General features: G+C 34.7%; 1 protein-coding gene across 5 annotated transcripts in view; it reads right to left on the bottom strand.

The window, feature by feature from the left end:
• Positions 1-18,730, bottom strand: part of KIAA0825 (KIAA0825 ortholog) — a 400,739-nt gene that overhangs the window by 377,080 nt on the left and 4,929 nt on the right. For all 5 annotated transcript variants that reach the window (XR_012130162.1, XM_073233937.1, XM_073233922.1 and 2 more), the window contains exon 2: positions 2,565-2,714. The gene's annotated coding sequence lies outside the window, so the exon portion shown is untranslated. The remainder of the gene's footprint in view (positions 1-2,564; positions 2,715-18,730) is intronic.

Raw genomic sequence — 18,730 nt, 5'->3', positions numbered from 1 at the left:
TATAAGTTAGATCCACTACCCAGCTTTATTAAATACATAAATCTGAAACTGTTCTAAATGAATTTGCATTAAGCTGGCTTTGTCTATAATATTTACAGAGAATATTTTATTTCTCTGCAAGAAAACTTCTATATTTCAGGAATACAGAGTTCCAATTCATTTATTTGAATAGCTGCCTCTGAATTTAGAAATAGCCATTCTTGTTTAAAATTTTTCATTTTTAACTCATAAATATCAGAACTAGTATTAATGTGAATGATAATAATGATTTTTAAAATGTGTTCAAACAAGGGCAGCACTATACAATTAAATGAGTCTGGAAGATTTAACCAAAACCTCCACAGACAACTGTAGGTATTTTCAAACCACTACACAATGCAGTACGATTATGTCATTGTTGAAGACTGGGGTTTAGAAAGAATATTATTTGTCAGAATCATGATTATTTAATAAATAATGATGTGATTTTGAAGGTCTAAGGGATAAGAAAAAGTAAAAGTTAGGATTGAGAAATGAAGATAACCTATCTTCATAGCCACATCCCAAATGAAAACTGTTAGGAACTTCTCAAATTAAACACTGCATGAAAAATAAGGAGGTATTAAGAATGGAATGGAATATGCTAAAAAGAAAGATTAATGTTCACTTAATCATTGATAAAAAACCAGGAAGTGTAAAACCTGGTGTTTCTTTAATCAAGGAGATGAGAGATATAAAGTATTTTGGGTTGGTCAGTATCTTTATGAGTCAGCAATAAAAGATCCACAAATAATTTGGTTCTCTTTTCATCCTTTTTATCTGTAACACAGATGATGAAAAGACAGATTCTGATATTTATTTTTCTAAATTAAAACTAGGTTTCGGCATAGATAATGTTGACCCTTGAGATCTTGGCAAATAAGAATCAAGGAAAAGGGAGGAATTTGGTTGAATAGATTATTCTCTCCCTCCTCTCTCCTCTTTATCTCTCTCCTCGCAAAATACTCTTGCCTGCTTCTTTAATGTCCAGTGTGGTACTGGAAAAAATTTTAAAGCAAAATATCAGATTTTACTTTATATTTTACTTTCTATAACAAGCATTACTTTAAAAACCAAGATTGTAACCCCCAAAGACCTGCATAGCAATGCTTTATATAAAGGACTACCATATGAAAGTTTTTAAAGTAGGGTTTACCTATTCTCAACTACACCAAATAACGATTCTTCAAATGAAATAATTATTAGTTTTGACTCGTATTTTTAGTGAAAAAAAAAATCCACTGTGAGAATTGTGATTTGTAACAACTATAGAAGTGATAACCAAGAATTCAAATAGGATTACAGATACAAAAATAACAGTGTGAACAGAATTATATCAACATCACGTCTTGTTATTTGGACTCACATTAGCCTGAATCATATTCATGAACAACAGAAATTTACTAAAATATCTGATTTAACTTTTTCCAATTAGAAGGCAGGTATTTGCTGTCTCTCAAAACCAGAGAAGCAAGGAATTCCACTCCAGTGTGACCTACTTATGCCTCTTAGATTTATCATATGCATTTTTTAATGACCCTGAACCAAAGGAAATGTAGAAACCTATTTGAAAAGCTGACATTAAGGTTGTGACACCAACCAAAACAACAAGAGAATTTAAAGTTAAACTGACACACAATCCCCAAATCAGTCTGTTACATTCCTAATTTAAAAAACAGTTACTATGTGAAATAGTGATGGCATGTCAGCCTCTGCTTTGAAACTCCTGAATTTTGTCATTTGGTGTTTGTGTCACAACCTTAACATTATTTAAATATACTTTTTAATATCTATTATTTAAAAATTATCTTTGAATTGAAGGCACTCCTAAAGCTTTGAAGAAGCCAACCTCAAAGCATTGCATTCCTTCCATGCCACTTTTATCAGAAGTGGTGCATAAAACATTTGCTATTGACAAATCTTGATTCATTAAAAAGTGAGATGGATGCATTTTAAAATAACTGGCTGGCATCATTACCTTCGGTGCCTTTTATAAATTATTCCTCTTTTCCCTTCTGACTGAACTTGTCACAGTTCCCTTTCAGAGGCTGAGTGTTACGCCTTATAGTCAATGCTTTCAACATGTTTAGACAAGTCATAAGTTAAACAAGCAGTGTATTTTATTTTCTGGAAATGTGAAAGGGTAGCTGAAATACTTACAGATTATTTCATTCAATTCATTTATTTTTAACTAAAGACAAGTAAAGTCAGTTAGTGGTGGTTTCATCTCACACAAACAATTTAAAAATAAAGCTATACTGTTTGGATAGAAGGGAGAATTTCAAAGAAAGGAACATAAAGAGAGATGCTGGCAGCCTGGCTGCACTGTTGTGCAGAAGACTTAGTTTAAAATTGAATTGTGCTTCCCTGACAATGGAAATCAGGTATATCATAAGGCTGACAGCTGGCTGGCACACTAACTTCTTAAAGGAAAACACTAACTGTATTTCTCTTAGAGGCCAAAGGAATAGAATTACAGAAGCCTTCAAGGAAACTGAGCAGGCAGAGCACAAATTATTCAAAATACGAAGGAAAACATTTCTTACCTAACTTTTCTTCAGAAAACTCTCTGAATGAGCTGGTCTTCTAATCCTAAGTAGTTGGAAAATTATTTCCTTTCGAGATGCCAGTAGAAGAGTTAGCTGCCCTTTCTTTAGTATCTTGAGCAGAGTTCTGTTCCAAATACACAAATGAACCTATAAAATAATTAGATAAAACTTTATTGCTGCCACAATGAAGGAGACACGGTCACAACATTTGCTGTCTACACTGGTAGTGATAGCACTATCAGTAAGTTATGACATGCAGGCTTGGGCTAAGAGATGATAGAAATATATTGATATAATGAAGGTGGGTTACCGAAGAAAAGCTGAAGGTGTTCCACAGATTATATGCACATGGATAACAGAGGAACCTAGTAAAATGCACATTCAAAACAATCTTTTTATTCTCACTGATTTTGCAAATGTCCCTAAGGAAATATAGATCAGAGAGGGTAAATGATGGTTGCATGCCATGCTTTTCAATACAACCGCTTTTTTGCTGTTTAGTTACCAGCTGTCCCAGAACAGTTTATTAAAACCATTTCCCCACTATTCTGGATTATCTTGTTAAAACAGATTCTGATTTGACTGATCTGGGGTTGGGGTCAGGGGTTCTGTATATCTAGCAAGCTCCTAGGTAATGCCACCACTACTGTGGCTCTCTGCACTACACTTTCACTAGTAAGATTCCACCTGTCTATTTGTCTTTTCCAGCACTGAAGTACACTGTTGTTATTCTTGACTATACCCCTTGTCTTTCCATACCATTTTCCAATCTTTTGTCAAGTACTCTCCCCTCCCAACCAAAAAAGACAAGAATTTGATTGAGATTGCATCAATCAAATTGGGCATCTCTAAAACATTTGAGTTTTCCAAGCCATGTGTGTTGTATATCCCTTCACTTATTGTTGTCACACAATAATGTTTTATATTTTCCCCATGGGAGTTTTGTACATCTTTTTTACATTAGATGTATTCCTAGGTACTTCATGTTTAGAATATTAGTATACATCTTTGAAAAAAATATTTTCATTTTTTATTTATATATGTGTATACTTGTATAACTTGTTTTTATCCAGCATATTTGCTAAACTCTTACTTATATTTTTCCTGTAGTTACATATCATGCACAAATAATGAGTTTTACTACTTCATTCCAAAATCTTTACTTTTTATTTCTTTTATCTCACCTTCCTAAAAGAAAAGTTGAATAATAGATGGATTTTTAATAGAAAAGACTATTTTGTTATCTATAATCAGTCAAACTCAACTCTTGGTTAGGCCTAGGTCAGCTACACAATGATTATGAAGAAGTTTCCATGTGTTCCTTTTGAGATTTATAAATTGTCCTCATATTCTCGCCTTTCTCTGGTATCTGATATACCAGTGCTTACATGTTACTAATATCCATTATCCCAAGCTGACTTCCACTTGATATTTTATCAGAAACATACAAAAAACCCTCATGGACAACTTAGCCACTCTGGGAACTGAAACTGAACAAAAAAGTAAACAGGAATTATAATGAAGGAAATGATTTTATTCCATTGAAGAACTAAGGCAGAGATGCCAACACTAGGAAGCCATTACAGAGTTATAACACATCACCTGTATTCTATAGCTGATATCATAAGATTTCTTGGAAAACCCATAAATAACTGAAATTGCTTTCTTGATAACAATGTCAGCATGCTCTAGGGTTAACTGCCCCTCTTGATAGCTTTCAGGCAATCAGCTCGACTAAAGGAAAAACTTAAGACTTACTGTTCCATAAACTGTCAATGTTGTTAACATTGGTTACCGTAGAAAAGGGAAATGTGAATATGGTGAGATGGAGGAGAGAGTAAATAAAGGAGGCAGTAATTAAAATAACAAGTGTTATAATAATAAAAACACAACAAACTGCTTCTTTAAAAATGTGCTCATAATCCAAGACAAACAATAATTATGAAGTACAGCAATGCAGAAAATGCTTACATAGAGAAGTGAAAACAGGACCCAAGACAGCATGTATATATTTTATCACAACTGTTTAAAAGTATGTTCACAAAATTTTTGATTAGAAAGCTCAATCAGTGGGTAGATCCCTTCACAGATCCCCCTAAAAGATAATACAGGTGTGTGTTAGGGGTCAGGGAGAGGATGTAAACCCAATAATGAAGAGACTGATAGAGCCACAACTACAGATTTGTATAAGGTAACACAGATGAAAGAGCATTCACAGAAGAAACAGATTGGGAAAAGCCAAACTCTAGAATGTGTACAGAGAGCATTACAATTATGAATGACTTGATATCCCTGGGATAGTGTGGCTAGTATATGCAATCAATTGAAGATTGTTCAAGAAAGACTGAATTTCCCTCCCCTATCTTTTTGTACAAGTAACTATTTTTTTCTTCTGCATAGTTGAATTTCTGACTGTGAGTAATAAAAAGTAAATGGGATAAGAGTTGTGTTTGAAGAAGTGAGTTAACTGTCTAAAAAACTAACAAAGGTAATAATATGGGTAAGGGTACCTGAAAGAAAAGTCTGCCTTACTATATGCTTTAGCTGACTACCAGCATACTCATGGTTCCCTACCTATTCACTCTACAATACACTGTACCAGTGACATCCATATCATCCAAATATAGCTTCCAGGCAGCTTTTGGTTTTCTCTTTTCTAGTACAAATGCATAACCAAGGACCATTAAGCATTTGAAGAAAATCTCTTTTTCACATTTGAGACGAATGTAAAACAAAAGTTTATCCCAAAGAACACAGAGATAAATCAATTAATAGAATAAATAAATTTTCCATCTTCCTAAAAGAGTAAAGAAAAAAAGGTATAGATGATACAAAACCAGAAGCAGGACTACCAGCTTTGAATGAGTGAAATTAGCAAACTATTCTAAAAAATAAACTATACAGCTAGACAAAATTGATAAATACAACCATTTCAGTACTGCAGAAATTAATCAAGGAAATAATAATTTGAGAAGAAAACTACTAATCTTTACATAAGAACACTAGGTCCCTGGCCTATAGGTACTCTTATCACCATCTACCACAGCTCAGTTGGTACAGAGGTTATCCAGGGTGGGGAAGATCATTAGGACTAGAAATGTCTATGCTGTGGCAAATGGAACTCACTTGAGTTTGAGTGGTAGGTGATGCCCAAACCCAGCAGTGTTTAAGTGGAAGTGATGATCTTGGAAGTGGGCAAGCAGAGAGAACCAACAGCTGTATTAGCCGGAGGTCATGGTCATAATTGGGGCAAGCATATATTTTTGGCTAAGGTTTAAGAGTATGTGCAATGGATACCAGAAGGTAACAAGGCTAATTACATGTTCCTGAGGCTAAATGATCACATGACATGCAGAGAGGAAATGTCAAAGAGCCCAGCAGACAGCAAAAGTCAGGGCACAACTGAGAACAGCGTAAACTTTAAATGCATTCTTCTATCAATACAGAGATCCAAAGCAGATGACAGACAGCATATGGACTTGAAGTGTTTAAACAAAAGCACTGTCCAGTCATTGGTTTACCATTTCAGCAAATCCTAGGAAGTCAATTGTCAAACTCATAACAAAAATCTTAGAAACACACATACACACACACACACAGAAAACCAGATATATCAGTGGTCACATAGGGGAGACAAATGTCAATGATTTGTTTAGGCAAATTATTAAACAAAGAAACAAGCAAATAAAGCAACAACAATGATCTTCAGGGAGGAAAAAAAATCAGAATCCGAAGTTACTACAATATATGATATAAAATATCTAGTTTTCAACAAGAAATTATGAGACATGCAAAGAAATAGGGAAAAAGAAGTCCATAGGAACCATCTGAGAAGCCCTAGATGTTGGATTTAAACAAAACTCCAAAACAGCTATTACACATACATTCAAAGAACCAAAGGTGACCATATCTAAAGAGAAAAACAATGACCAAAAATAGAGATTCTCAATAAGGAGACAAAAATTTTTATAAAGAACTAAATGGAAATTCTGTAGTTGAAAAGCACAATAAAAAGAAAATTCACTAGAGGGACTTGACAGCAGATTCAAAACAGTCTGAAGAAAGAATTAGTGAAGTTTAGAAAGATGAATATAAATTATAAATCTGAAGAACAGAGAGAAAAAAGAATTTTTAAGGAATGAACAAAACTCAAGAGATGTTTGGGACAAACTTAATCATATCAAGATATGAAATGAGTATTCCATAAGCAATGAAGAGAGATAAAGGGATAGAACAAATATATGAAATAAGAGGCAAAAACATACCAAATTTGATGAAAAGCATTATTTACTCAAAGAAGTTCAATAGATCCCAAGTAGGACAAATATAAAGCAAAGGATATCTAGACATAATATAATCAAACTTTTAAAGGACAAAGACACAGAGAAAATGTCAAAAGCAACAAGAGAAAATTAACTTATCACATACAGGTGAGCATCAATGAAACAATGCAGGCCAGAAATCAGTGGAATGAGAAATTTAAAGTGTTGAGAGAAAAAAGTATCCATCATATATTCTGTATCAACAATAACTATCCTGTAAATTGGAGGCAAAATAAAGCCATCATTTTTAAAACTCAAGACAAAATAAAAGCTAAGAATTTGTTGCTAACAGGCCTGTCTTAAAAGAAATACTAAAGGAAATCCTTCAGGTTGAAAGAAAATGACACTGGATAGTAGCAAGTCCAGAGTAATAAATAAAAAGCAGGTTTTTTTTACTTGTTTTCAATAGACAAGAAACAATGCTTGTAAATAAAAAACAAATGGTAAATACGTGGGTCAATACAAAAGACTGAAATATTAACTCATTTTCATTTCATTGAATTTTTTAAAAGATATAGATTGCATAAAACAGTAACAATAATTGTATTATTTAGTTTATAACATGTAGAGATTTAATATATATGACAATAATAGCAGAAAGGGGAGGAAGGAATAAAACTATTTTGGAATAAAGTTTAAATTTTATCAAAATTAAGCTGGTATTAACTGCTTGGTATCAAGTTGGCTGTGGTACAGTAAGATGTAGATTGCATTTTTAAAAGCATACACTAAAAAAAAGAACTTCTAAAAAGGTTAAGTTACACTAGAAATTAAAATTTAAAAATATTTATTTAATACAAAAGGAGGTGGCCAAGGTAGAAAAAAGTAAGACAGGAGTCATACAAGAACAAAACAAAATGAAAAATGTAAACCCAATCATATCAATAAGTACATTAAATGTAAATGGTCTAACTACTTCAATCAAAAGGCAGAAATTGTCAGACTAGGAAAAAAAGAAAGATTCAATCACATGTCATCTATAAGAGATACATCTTACATTCAAAGACAGAATAGATGAAAAGTAAAAGAATGGAAAAAAGATATGCCATGCAAACAGTAACCATAATAAAAGCAGTTACTGCACTAAAATTAGACAAAATAGGATTTAAGAAATAATATTTGGAAAAAATGGGATATTTCAAAATGATAAATAGGTCAATACACAAGAAACAATGCTTATAAATATATACACACCTGAAACAAAGCACCAAACTAATGAAGCAAAAAATGGCATAATTGATAAAAACCATTTGACAATTATAGTTAGGTATTTCAATGCACTGCTTGCAACTGATAGAGTTAAACAGAAAAATCAGCAGGATTATATAAGATTTGAATACCATCAATCTACTCAACCTAACTCACATACTCACATACATAGATAACTCTTCTCAATAGTCAAAGAATACACATTTTAAGTTTCAATAAATTTAAAAGGAATGAGATCATAAAAAGTATGTTCTACAAGTATTACATAATTAAATTAGAAATCAATGACAGAAAGAAATCTTGGAAAATTTCTGACATTTAAAAGTTAAAAAACATACTTCTAAATAACATTAAGTCAAAAAAGAAATCACCAGGGATATTAGAAAATATTTACTGAATGATAGTGAAAATACGTTACATTTCATAGGATACACAGAGTGCAATATTTGGAGGGAAATTAATAGCTTTAAACTCCTGTATCAAAGAAAGAAAGGTCCCAAACAGATAACTTAAGATTCAATCTTAGGACACTAAACATAGAAAAAGAGAATAAAGGGAACACAAAAGATTACAGCAGCAATAAATGAAATAGAAAAGACAAAAGCAGTAGAGAAAATAAAATAAAATAAAAAACTGGTTCTTTGAAAAGATCAACAAAATTGCTAACCTTTAGGTAGACTAATCAAAAAAAAAAAAAGAAATACATAAATTACCAAAAACAATAAATGAGAAAGATGTCACTACTGACCTATAGAGATTAAAAGCATTGAAGACCACAGTGAATGGCTTTATGCCAACAAATTAAGCATACAGATTAAATAAACACATTCATTAAAAGACATAAATGACCAGAACAGACTTAAGAAGAAATGTGAAAACTGAATAGACCTAAATCAAGAAATTGAATTAGTATTTCAAAATCTTTCCACAAGGAAAATCAAAGAAAGTCTCAAGGGCTTCACTGGTGAATTCTGAGAAGCAAAAAATACCAACATCTCACATACTCTTTCAGAAAACAGAGGAAATTTGTCCTATGATGACAATATTACCCTGAAAACAAAGCCAGACACATAACAAGAAAAAAAAGCTGCAGACTAAATGCCTATAAGAATGGAGATCTAAAATCAATACCTAACCTTCAACTTAAAGAAAACTGAAAAAGAAAAGCTAAACCCAAAGCAAGCAGATGGATATAAGCGATAAAGATTAGATTGAAAATAAAAAATAGAAAAACAGAAAACCAATGAAACTGAAGTTGATTATTTGAAAAATAAAGGTGAGAAACCTTTAGCTCAACTGACCAAAAACAGAAAAAAAGAAGACTTAAATTACTAAGATTAGGAATGAAAGATGGAACATTATTACTGACATTACAGAAATATAGATTATAAGGGAATACTATAAATGATTGTGTGTCATCAAATTATATGACATAGATTAAATAAATTCCTAGAAAGACATAAAGTTGGAAATGTCTGAAGATGATTTAAAAAAGTGAAGACTTATAACAAGTAAGTAGATTGAATTAATAAAAAATTTTCCACAAACAGAATCCTAGGACCTGTAGCTTCGTTAGTGAATTCTACCAAAGATTTAGAGTTAACACCAAGGCTTCAGAAATTCTTCCAAAAAACAGAAGAAATGGGAGCATTTCTCAACTTGTTCTCTGAAGCCATTACTACCCTAAAACCAAACAAAAACATTACAAGAAAACTACAGACCAATGTCCCTTATGAATATAAAGTCAAAAATACTCAACAAAACATTAGCAAATTGAATTCAGCAACACATGAAAAGAATTAAACATTATGACTAAGTGGGATTCATCCCTGTAATGAAGGTTGAATCAGTACATGAATCAATATAATACACCTTTTTAACAGAATAAAGGACAAAAACTACATGATGCTCTAAATAGATGCACAGAAGAATGTGTCGAAATCCAACGCCCTTTCATGATAAAAACATTCCAAACAAACTAGGAATAGAAGGGAACTTCATCAGCCGAATAAAGGACATCTACAAAAAACCCACAGTTGACTTCACACTTAATGGTGAAAGACAAAAGCTTTGCCTTTAAGTTGGGAAACAAGATAAGAATGTCCTTTTCACCACTTACATTAAACACTGTACTGGAAATTCTGGCCAGGACAATTAGTCAAAAAAAGTAAGTAGAAGGCACAGGTTGAAATGAAGAAGTAAAACCATCTCTACTTATATGACATGATTTTATATGTAGAAAATCCTAAGGAATTCTAAAACAAATAAAAAACCCAAACTATTGGAACAAATTAATAACATTCAACAAAGCTTGCAGGATCTAAGATCAACAGGCAAAAAATCAATTGCATTCCTATATGCTAGCAATTAACAATTTGAAAATGAAATTAGGGAAAAAATTCCATTTACAATAGCATCAACAGAATATTTAGGAAAAAATTTAACAGAAGTGTACGACCTGCTCACTGAAAACTACAAAACATCATAGAAAGAAAATGAATTAGACCTAAGTAAATGAAATGTCCATTGTTATGGACTAAAAGATTTAATATTGTTGAAGAGGCAATACTTCCCAAACTAATCTACAGATTCAATGTAATCCTATCAAAACTTTAGCAGCTTATTTTGCAGAGATTAACAAACTGGTCCTAAAATTCATATGGAAATTCAAGGGACCCAGAATAGCCAGAACACTCTTGAAAAAGAACAAAGTTAGAGAACTCACATTTCCCATTTTTCAAAACTTACTAAAGCTACAGTAATCAACACTGTGTGATAAGATAGGCATGTAATCAACTCAATAAAACTGAGTCCAGAAATAAACCTATACATATACAGTCGATTTTTAATGAGGGTTTCAAGAAAATCCTATAGGAAAAGATTAGTCTTTTCAAGATATTGCTGAGACAACTGGATGGATACCAACATGCAAAAGAATGAAGTCAGACCCCTTCACCAAGAGATAAAATTAACTCAAACTGATCAAAGACCTAAATATAATTGCTAAAGTACATAAAATTCTTAGAAGAAACCATAGGTGTAAATTTTCTTGACCCTCTGGAATGACTATCATCAAGAAATAGATAACAAGTGTTGGGGAAAATGTGGAGAAACTGAAACCCTCATACATGCTAGCTGGAATGTCAAAGTCTCTCTTCAACCCTGTCTGTGGAGCTATTTCCTTCATTACAGTTTGCACTTTGTAATTATTTTTGTGATTTCTCCCACTAGACTGAAATCACATGAAGATAGAGATTAGGTCTCTTTCCCTCACCTAAGCATATCAGTTAGGGCACTTATCATTCTGTGCTATTCACAATCATTGATTTGCTTACCTCTTTCAGCCGATAGCCTATAATCTTAAAAGAGGGACTGTGTCTATTTTTTGCATCCCAGTACCTACCCTAGTGGTTAACACAGAAGTAGTATCAAGAAAAAGTTAAATAAGAGATCCCAAAGTGTGGTACACAGATTCTGGTGAAGCCCCAGTATATTTTCAGAGGGTTCACAAAGGTCAAACTATTTTTATAATAAGACATTATATGTCATCTCACTAGACTGACATTTGTACTAGTAGAGTAAAAGCAAGATGCTCTAGCACAAACTGCAGTCCCTAAACTGTGTTAGTTTTATTAGTTTCCTATTGCTCCTGTAATAAATTGCCACAAATTAGTTTTACTAGTTTCCAATTGTTGCTGTAATAAACTGTCACAAATTTACCATCATAAAACCACACAAATTTATTACCTTACAGTCTCCAGGTTCCAAGTCTGAAACAGGCCTCAATGGCTGAAACCAACGGATAAACAGAGCTGCATTTCTGTTTGGAGGCTCTGAGGAGAATCCATCTGTTTCCTTGTGTTTTCTAGTTTTTAGAGCCTGTTCTCATTCCTTTGCTCATGGGACCCTCCCCCCATTTTCTACCTAGCTGAGTGAGTTCTTTTCACTCTGAAGTCTTTTGCCATCTTCCACTTTTGATAACCACTGTAATTACCTTGGATCCATCTGAATAATCCAGGATAATCTATTTTAAGGTAAAATGCTTAGCAGCTTTAATTCACCTTTGTCATATAACATACAGGTTTCAGAGATTAGGATGCAAGCATCTCTTGGGATGAGGGTTGGTGGGGGAGGAGAGGATTATCCTGTCCATCATGGTAGGCATATTATTTTCACCACCACAAAGTTGATATAAAAAATAATGCCAGGTTCACTTAACAATGACCTTGTGAGGCAGTAAAAGTATTTTTATTAACTCAACCTTTGAATATGACACATTTTCTCAAAATTAACCAAATTGGGCTCTTGCTTCAAGGCAAACAGACAGTATTTGTTGCCAATGATAAAATTAGAACTTTCAAAGTAAAAACAGGAATTATGGAAAATTCATACACTGTCAGATAGATAGTTTCCCAATATTTTAGGATTTTCCTGATGAGATTGTTGGTAACACTAAAAAATGGGATTTTTTAATATTGTATAATGAATGTTATTAAGATTAGGCAGATCAGTATATGTTTGTAAAAACATCATGTGTTTGTAAAAGATTCATTCAAAGTGCAAGATAGACCAAGGGAATTTAAAATAACAGTACAAAAACTACATTGATGCAGTTACAGACTCTATATTGCAATTAAACTTTAAGAAATGACCTCTTGTTAAATTTTGGTATAGAATCAAAAAAAATATTCACAATTATCTGAAAAGGCCATTAAAATACTTCTTTCACAACTATCTGTCTGTATTCAGTTGGACTTTGTTCTCCTCACACAAAATAACATATCACAACAGACTGAATGCAGAAGCAGATCTGAGAATTCTGCTCTCTTCTCTTAGGCCAGACATTAAAGACATTGCAAAAATATAAAACAATACCACTGTGGATAAAACTGCAGTATGTCCAGAATCTCTCACCTGCCCTTAGTACATCTCCATACCAACAGGTGTTTCTAAGGGGTGGAGAGAAGTTCCATCTCCATATCAATATGTGATGACAGGGTGGGAGGGGAGCCAGCAAGCGCAAGAACTGGAGAGGTTTGGTGGGGTCCTTTGGCAAGCTGGAGCAGACGATTGCTTGTAAACAATAAACGGGTCTCTCCCACTTTATTTCTCCCTTTGACTGATTTTGGCTTCAAAAATTTATTTACCCTGGGCTGGGAATACATTTTCCCTTGGAATTACAACCACACTTTCAATAAAATTTTTAGAAAATACAGGTTTAAAAAAAAAATGTTAATTATGTTAATATGTAATGGCTTTGTTTTGAATTACATATTCTTTTTACTTAATTTTAATTTAGAATAAATTTAAGTAGATGTAATTACATACATAAAAACTCTTGAGCTCAACAGTAATTTTTAAGAGTGTAAAGGACTCCTAACCCACACATTTGAGAACTGTAAGTTAGTTAAATGAGAAAACCTCAGAAAGATCATCAAAAGAATGAGTTTAGACAGCCTCAAAGATTCCAGGGTACAGAAGGCAACATAAAACAAAGCCTAGAAGGGAGAGTTCCATTTACAAACAACCCCCCTCCCAAACTCTTTCCAGTCAAACCTCTGAATAACAGAGGAGAAATCTCACCTTTGAGGAGCTAAATTGCCATGGCATTATCAAGGCAGGTATGGTAGAGAAGGAAACAATGATATTTTTCTTTTAATTACAACGGAATAAGTTATCATATGGTTATACATAAACCTTGCATTTTAAAAATGAAAAATATTTGGTAAGTTGAAGTCTAAAAAAACAAGGATAATGGGTAAAGAATGCCATGACAATGAAGCACAGGGTAATACTCACTGGTATTAGTGAAAACTGACTTGATTAGTATAATCAGTCAGTGCTGGGGACTCCTCAGTTTAAATTAGGTAAACTCCAATCTTAAACTGTTGAATTGGCTGTGTTCACCAAAAGGAAAACAGACAGTAAATTCAAGTGACCTGGCATGGCTGCTGACAGCTAGGAACAATTTTGGCTATACAACCTCCCTGACACTCGATGGTCAGAATCTGGGAAGAATTCTTCAGTAAATCTTAGCAAGCAAATAATGAAAGTGACAGAAAAGGACTATCGTATTAACTAACTGGAAAACAGAGTAATTACATGCCCTAAGTAGAGCAAACAAGAAGCCTTTCCTGGAAGCATGAGTCAAAAGAGCCCTAAATTTAGATTTTTTAAGACAGCTGCTTCTTCAAGTCACATGTTTTCTGAGTTACCTGGACAAGTAAAATCTTTACCCTCTTGAGCTTTCATTTCCTCATGTAAGATAAGTTGGTCTAAATATCTTGCTAAATTCAACTGTGATTCATGATAGCAAACACATTTTATATCCAAATCCTGAAGCTACACATATCTTAAATAAGAATGCAGGCTGATACTTCACAAATTCATGGGTCTTGATCTGCCATTTGAGAAGCACTGAACTGACTGACCTTTCCAATTGTTTATTAAAAACAACAAATGGTGGTGGGAGAAGGGGAGACCTACAAAACAAATATTTTGATCTTTTTCATCACAGTATTGTCTTTGGTAAGAAGGGAAAATAGTCATTCAAGTTTAGGCTAATATTCAAACTATGGATAATAACATTACTCAGCTATATATGATTGTTAATATTTATTGGCTCCCTGAATTGAGAAATTTAAACAGCAATTTGTGTTTAACCACCTCATGTCAAAAAATCAATTGCTTACCTAATGTTTGCATTTTTCAACTGTAATTTGGAATGGATCTTTTGATTCCTTAATTGTTCTCTGGATAACCAACTGTATTATAAAATACAAGAGGTTGTTAGTCTAAGAACATGTGCCTCAAATGTTAACATCAATGTCTGGCAGCAGGGACTGTACTTCACTTAGGGAGAGGAAAAAAAATTCGAGGGATGAAATCTAAACACACTTACAAGTTACAGTAAGTGACAATTATTATTTTTACCAACAGCTAACATTATATTGAGTACTGTGGCAACACGATATTCCTCTAACTGATGACTTTGGTTCACAGATCCCCCATTGGCCTGACTTAAGCTTTCTTAGAACAGTGCAACAGTTTGAGATCCTTCTTATCCGCCTTTTCTTCCTTCCTGCCACCTCTTTGTTTCCTCCCCCTTGCCCTTCACAGGTGGTCAGACCTGCAGTGAGGCCTGAAGGCACCTCCTCAGAATTCTTGCCGTGTCTCCTTTATCCTTCACAGGCAGTTTCCCCCATAAACCTTTTGCACATCTAATCCCTTCTTGGCATCTGCTTCTCTGAGAATTTGAGGAAACAAAGTGCTTAGAAGTCTAGCCACCATATTCAATTACATGCATCATTATTTCATTTAATTTTCACAAAGGCCTATGGTGATACTACTATTCTCAGTTTACAAATAAGGAAACAAACACTCAGAACAGAAAAGTAACTTTCGAGAGTCACACAACTAGTGACAGATTTGAACTCATTTGACTTCACAAGTTGGAACCACAGATCTTATTTTAAAGCAATTAGACTTTATTAAACAACAAAATCTAGAAAGATCCCTAATAAAATTTTTCTGATGCCTCTATGTGGTTTTATAAGTTCACACTTAATCCTAATAAATTCATAAAAGTTAGCATTATCACCTTTCCTCAGGGTTTCAGCCCCAGACAAGCTCACTATGGATTTGATGAGACTGAGAAATGACAACGGAATGTTCTTGGGGTAAAAGGGTTTATACCCAGCTTTATTCTCATGGCAGTAGGTCGAGCAATAGAATCACGTCTGCATCCAGCAGTCTGCAGGTCCATAATGCTCCTCCATCCACCTCCACCCTATATAGGGACTCAGTCAATAATAACTCATTGCCAATGAGTGTGGAAGCAGTAGCCTAGCATAGGTCAATTACATCATCAAGTAGTTTAGGGTGAGATGAGGATCCTGAAAATACAAACTCCCATTTTTCCCCACACCAGGTCCTCCAGAATCACTCCTTTCTGCTCAGTGATCATTCATGATGCTTTCTCTACATAGAAACAAAGCCAACAGAAATCTTCCTCCTTCCAGTGCTTGAATACTACTGAGTTACTCCCAGGCTACTAAACATCCTACTCTGTTAGCCCTAATGCACACTACTGCTGGACTGTGTCCTTTCAGAGGCTGGGAAATGACCAGTTCTGGTCATCAGAAGTGATGATTTTGCAGACGCTGACCCATCTCATCAGGTGACTCTGGTTAAGCGAAGTGTTTGAGTGGTGAGCTCAAGATCTGCAGCTGAGTCAGCAAAGGCAAAACCCAGCATAATTATATTAAAAGCCTGAGGAAGGGGGAAGAGAATACTGCCTCTCAGCCTCAACTGTTATGTTATTGGAGACAGATATTTAAAATAGTGCTCCAGCTACTTCCCTGTACATTTTGGTTAGAATACAAGTAGACAAGAAGACAGATGGCTCAGGAAATAGTCTAAATTGCTAGTACAGTATATATGTGTGGTGGATATACACACCCATAGCAAGAGTGAATGAACATACATAACTGTTTTAATCATTTAGGGTATTTTTTGCTGAATAAACTTTTCCATAAAATAACCTAAAGAAAATTGTCATTTTAACTATTTAGGCAAAGTGATAAAATGTAAACCAGCTGAATTCAAGTAAGAGCATAAGCCCAAACTCAGGAACATGTAATATTTTGAAGTTAAATTCTTTGAGCCCCAATTTCTTCATCTATAAAATGGTATGTGGGGAAAATGGAAGTTCCTATGGCCAAGAACCTCGCCTGACCCTAAACTACTTGATAATGTAATTGGCCTATGCTAGGCTACTGCTTCCATACCCACTGGCAATGACCTATTATTGACTGAGTCACTATATAAAGACCACTGGGTGGAGGTGGATGGAGGAGCATTATGGACCTACAGACTGCTGGATGCAGATGTGATTCTAGTGCTCAACCTACTGCCATGAGAATAAAGCTGGGTATAAACCCTTTTACCCCAAGAACAATCCGTTGTCATTTCTCAGTCTCACTGAATCCACAGTGAACTTGTCTGGGGCCGAAACCCTCAGGCAGGACACATAGGCATAGGCAGGTCAGGAAGACAAGGCAGTTCCAAGTGTGACACCACATTGGAGGGGTCCTGGAGCCACTCCTGGGTGGGGAGAGAACAGAAGTCCCCTACCCAGTCTACTCAGTGACTTCAGATAGGGAAACTGAGGCTCAAAGAGAACAGGTGGTTGGTCAGGGTCACAGACATCAGGAAGGGGCAGAAGGCATGGAGGTGACAGCAAGGAGGGGAATGTGTGAAGATCTCTCAGCTGGGAAGAGGGCTTACACTCCCCACCATTTGCAATCACTGCCATTTCGGCTGGTGCCAAGGACCAGCGTGTACCCCACCAGAAAACATGTTTGTGGACCAGCCCCCACTCTCTTGGAACAAGACACTTGTGGACCTATCCCAATATGAATAGTTGTCCCCTCAGAGTGGGGGCCCAAACAGAGGCTAGCTGGCTCCTCTGAGCCCTCTCCTTCCTCTTGGCCAGCCTGAGCCCTAAGACAGCTATTGACTCACCAGGGCAGCAAGGGGATCCCCAGGAGGGGACCCAGCTGAGGGTGGGGGTCAGTGGACAGTGTGGGCTGGGATTGGTATAGGATTAAGGGCAGTTTTTCATTTCTTCTTCTTTTTCGCTTATTACATTCTTATTTCTATAACAAATGAGTATAATTTCCATAACAAATAAATTAAACACCAACCCCATCATTCACTTTATCTTGATTATACATGCAAATCACTGCTTATTGTGAAAAGCCTAACATCTTTGACATGACAAAACTGTTATCCATAGCTTGCCCTGAACTCAGCCTTTTCACTTTTTCCTTTATTATTAACCTTAATCATTCTAAACATCCAAAGTGAAGTATTCACTATTCTCTTTGCAGACACCTTTGCATCGTCCAATGGAATATTCTCCCCTTTTGTCCCCCTGCCAAAAATTCTCACCATCCTTCAAGGCCCAAACTCAGCATTACCTTCTTCATGAAAACTTTCCTCATCTGTACAAAGCAAAAATTAATTTTCTCTGTGTTCTCACCCTGCTTTGTGTTCAATGATCATATGTAAACTGTCCCTTATATAAGAACTATTTTGTATATAACTTTATCTATCCTAGTAGACTATAATTGAAAAGTTTCCTCACCTTTGACTAATTTATAAAGCATTTTTATATGCACCAATCTTTCTTCCTCACAAGGTTAGGGGAGAAAGAGAATATTCATTTAATGGCAACTGGATGTCAGGCAGTATGTTGGAAGCTCTATGTATATTATCTCATTTAACCCTCACAGCATCTGTGTGGATCAGTTTTATACATGAAAACAAGCTCACTAAGTTTTAGTGACTTATCAGGTTCATAAGCACAGCAGAGGGTTTTTGTTATTGCTGTTGTTTTAAACTCTGGTCTTTTTCTTTCCATTACAAGAAAATGATTGTACATCTACCAGTGTGGAAGACACTGATAAATACATGGAAAACTCAACTCAAGGTTTTTCCAGTGCACTGGAACTGCTATATTCAGAAAATACCTGTATTTTCAATATCTCTGAGATCTACCTATTGGATATGCAAAGCAAATCTCTTTCACATAAAATAAAGTCAGGATTTTAGAGCTAGATCTTATAG

This window comes from Manis javanica, chromosome 1 (assembly GCF_040802235.1).
Source record: "Manis javanica isolate MJ-LG chromosome 1, MJ_LKY, whole genome shotgun sequence".
In the NCBI taxonomy this organism is placed as follows: domain Eukaryota; kingdom Metazoa; phylum Chordata; class Mammalia; order Pholidota; family Manidae; genus Manis; species Manis javanica.
The sequence above is the reverse complement of the archived record's forward strand: the minus strand, read 5'-3'. Positions and strand labels throughout refer to the sequence as shown.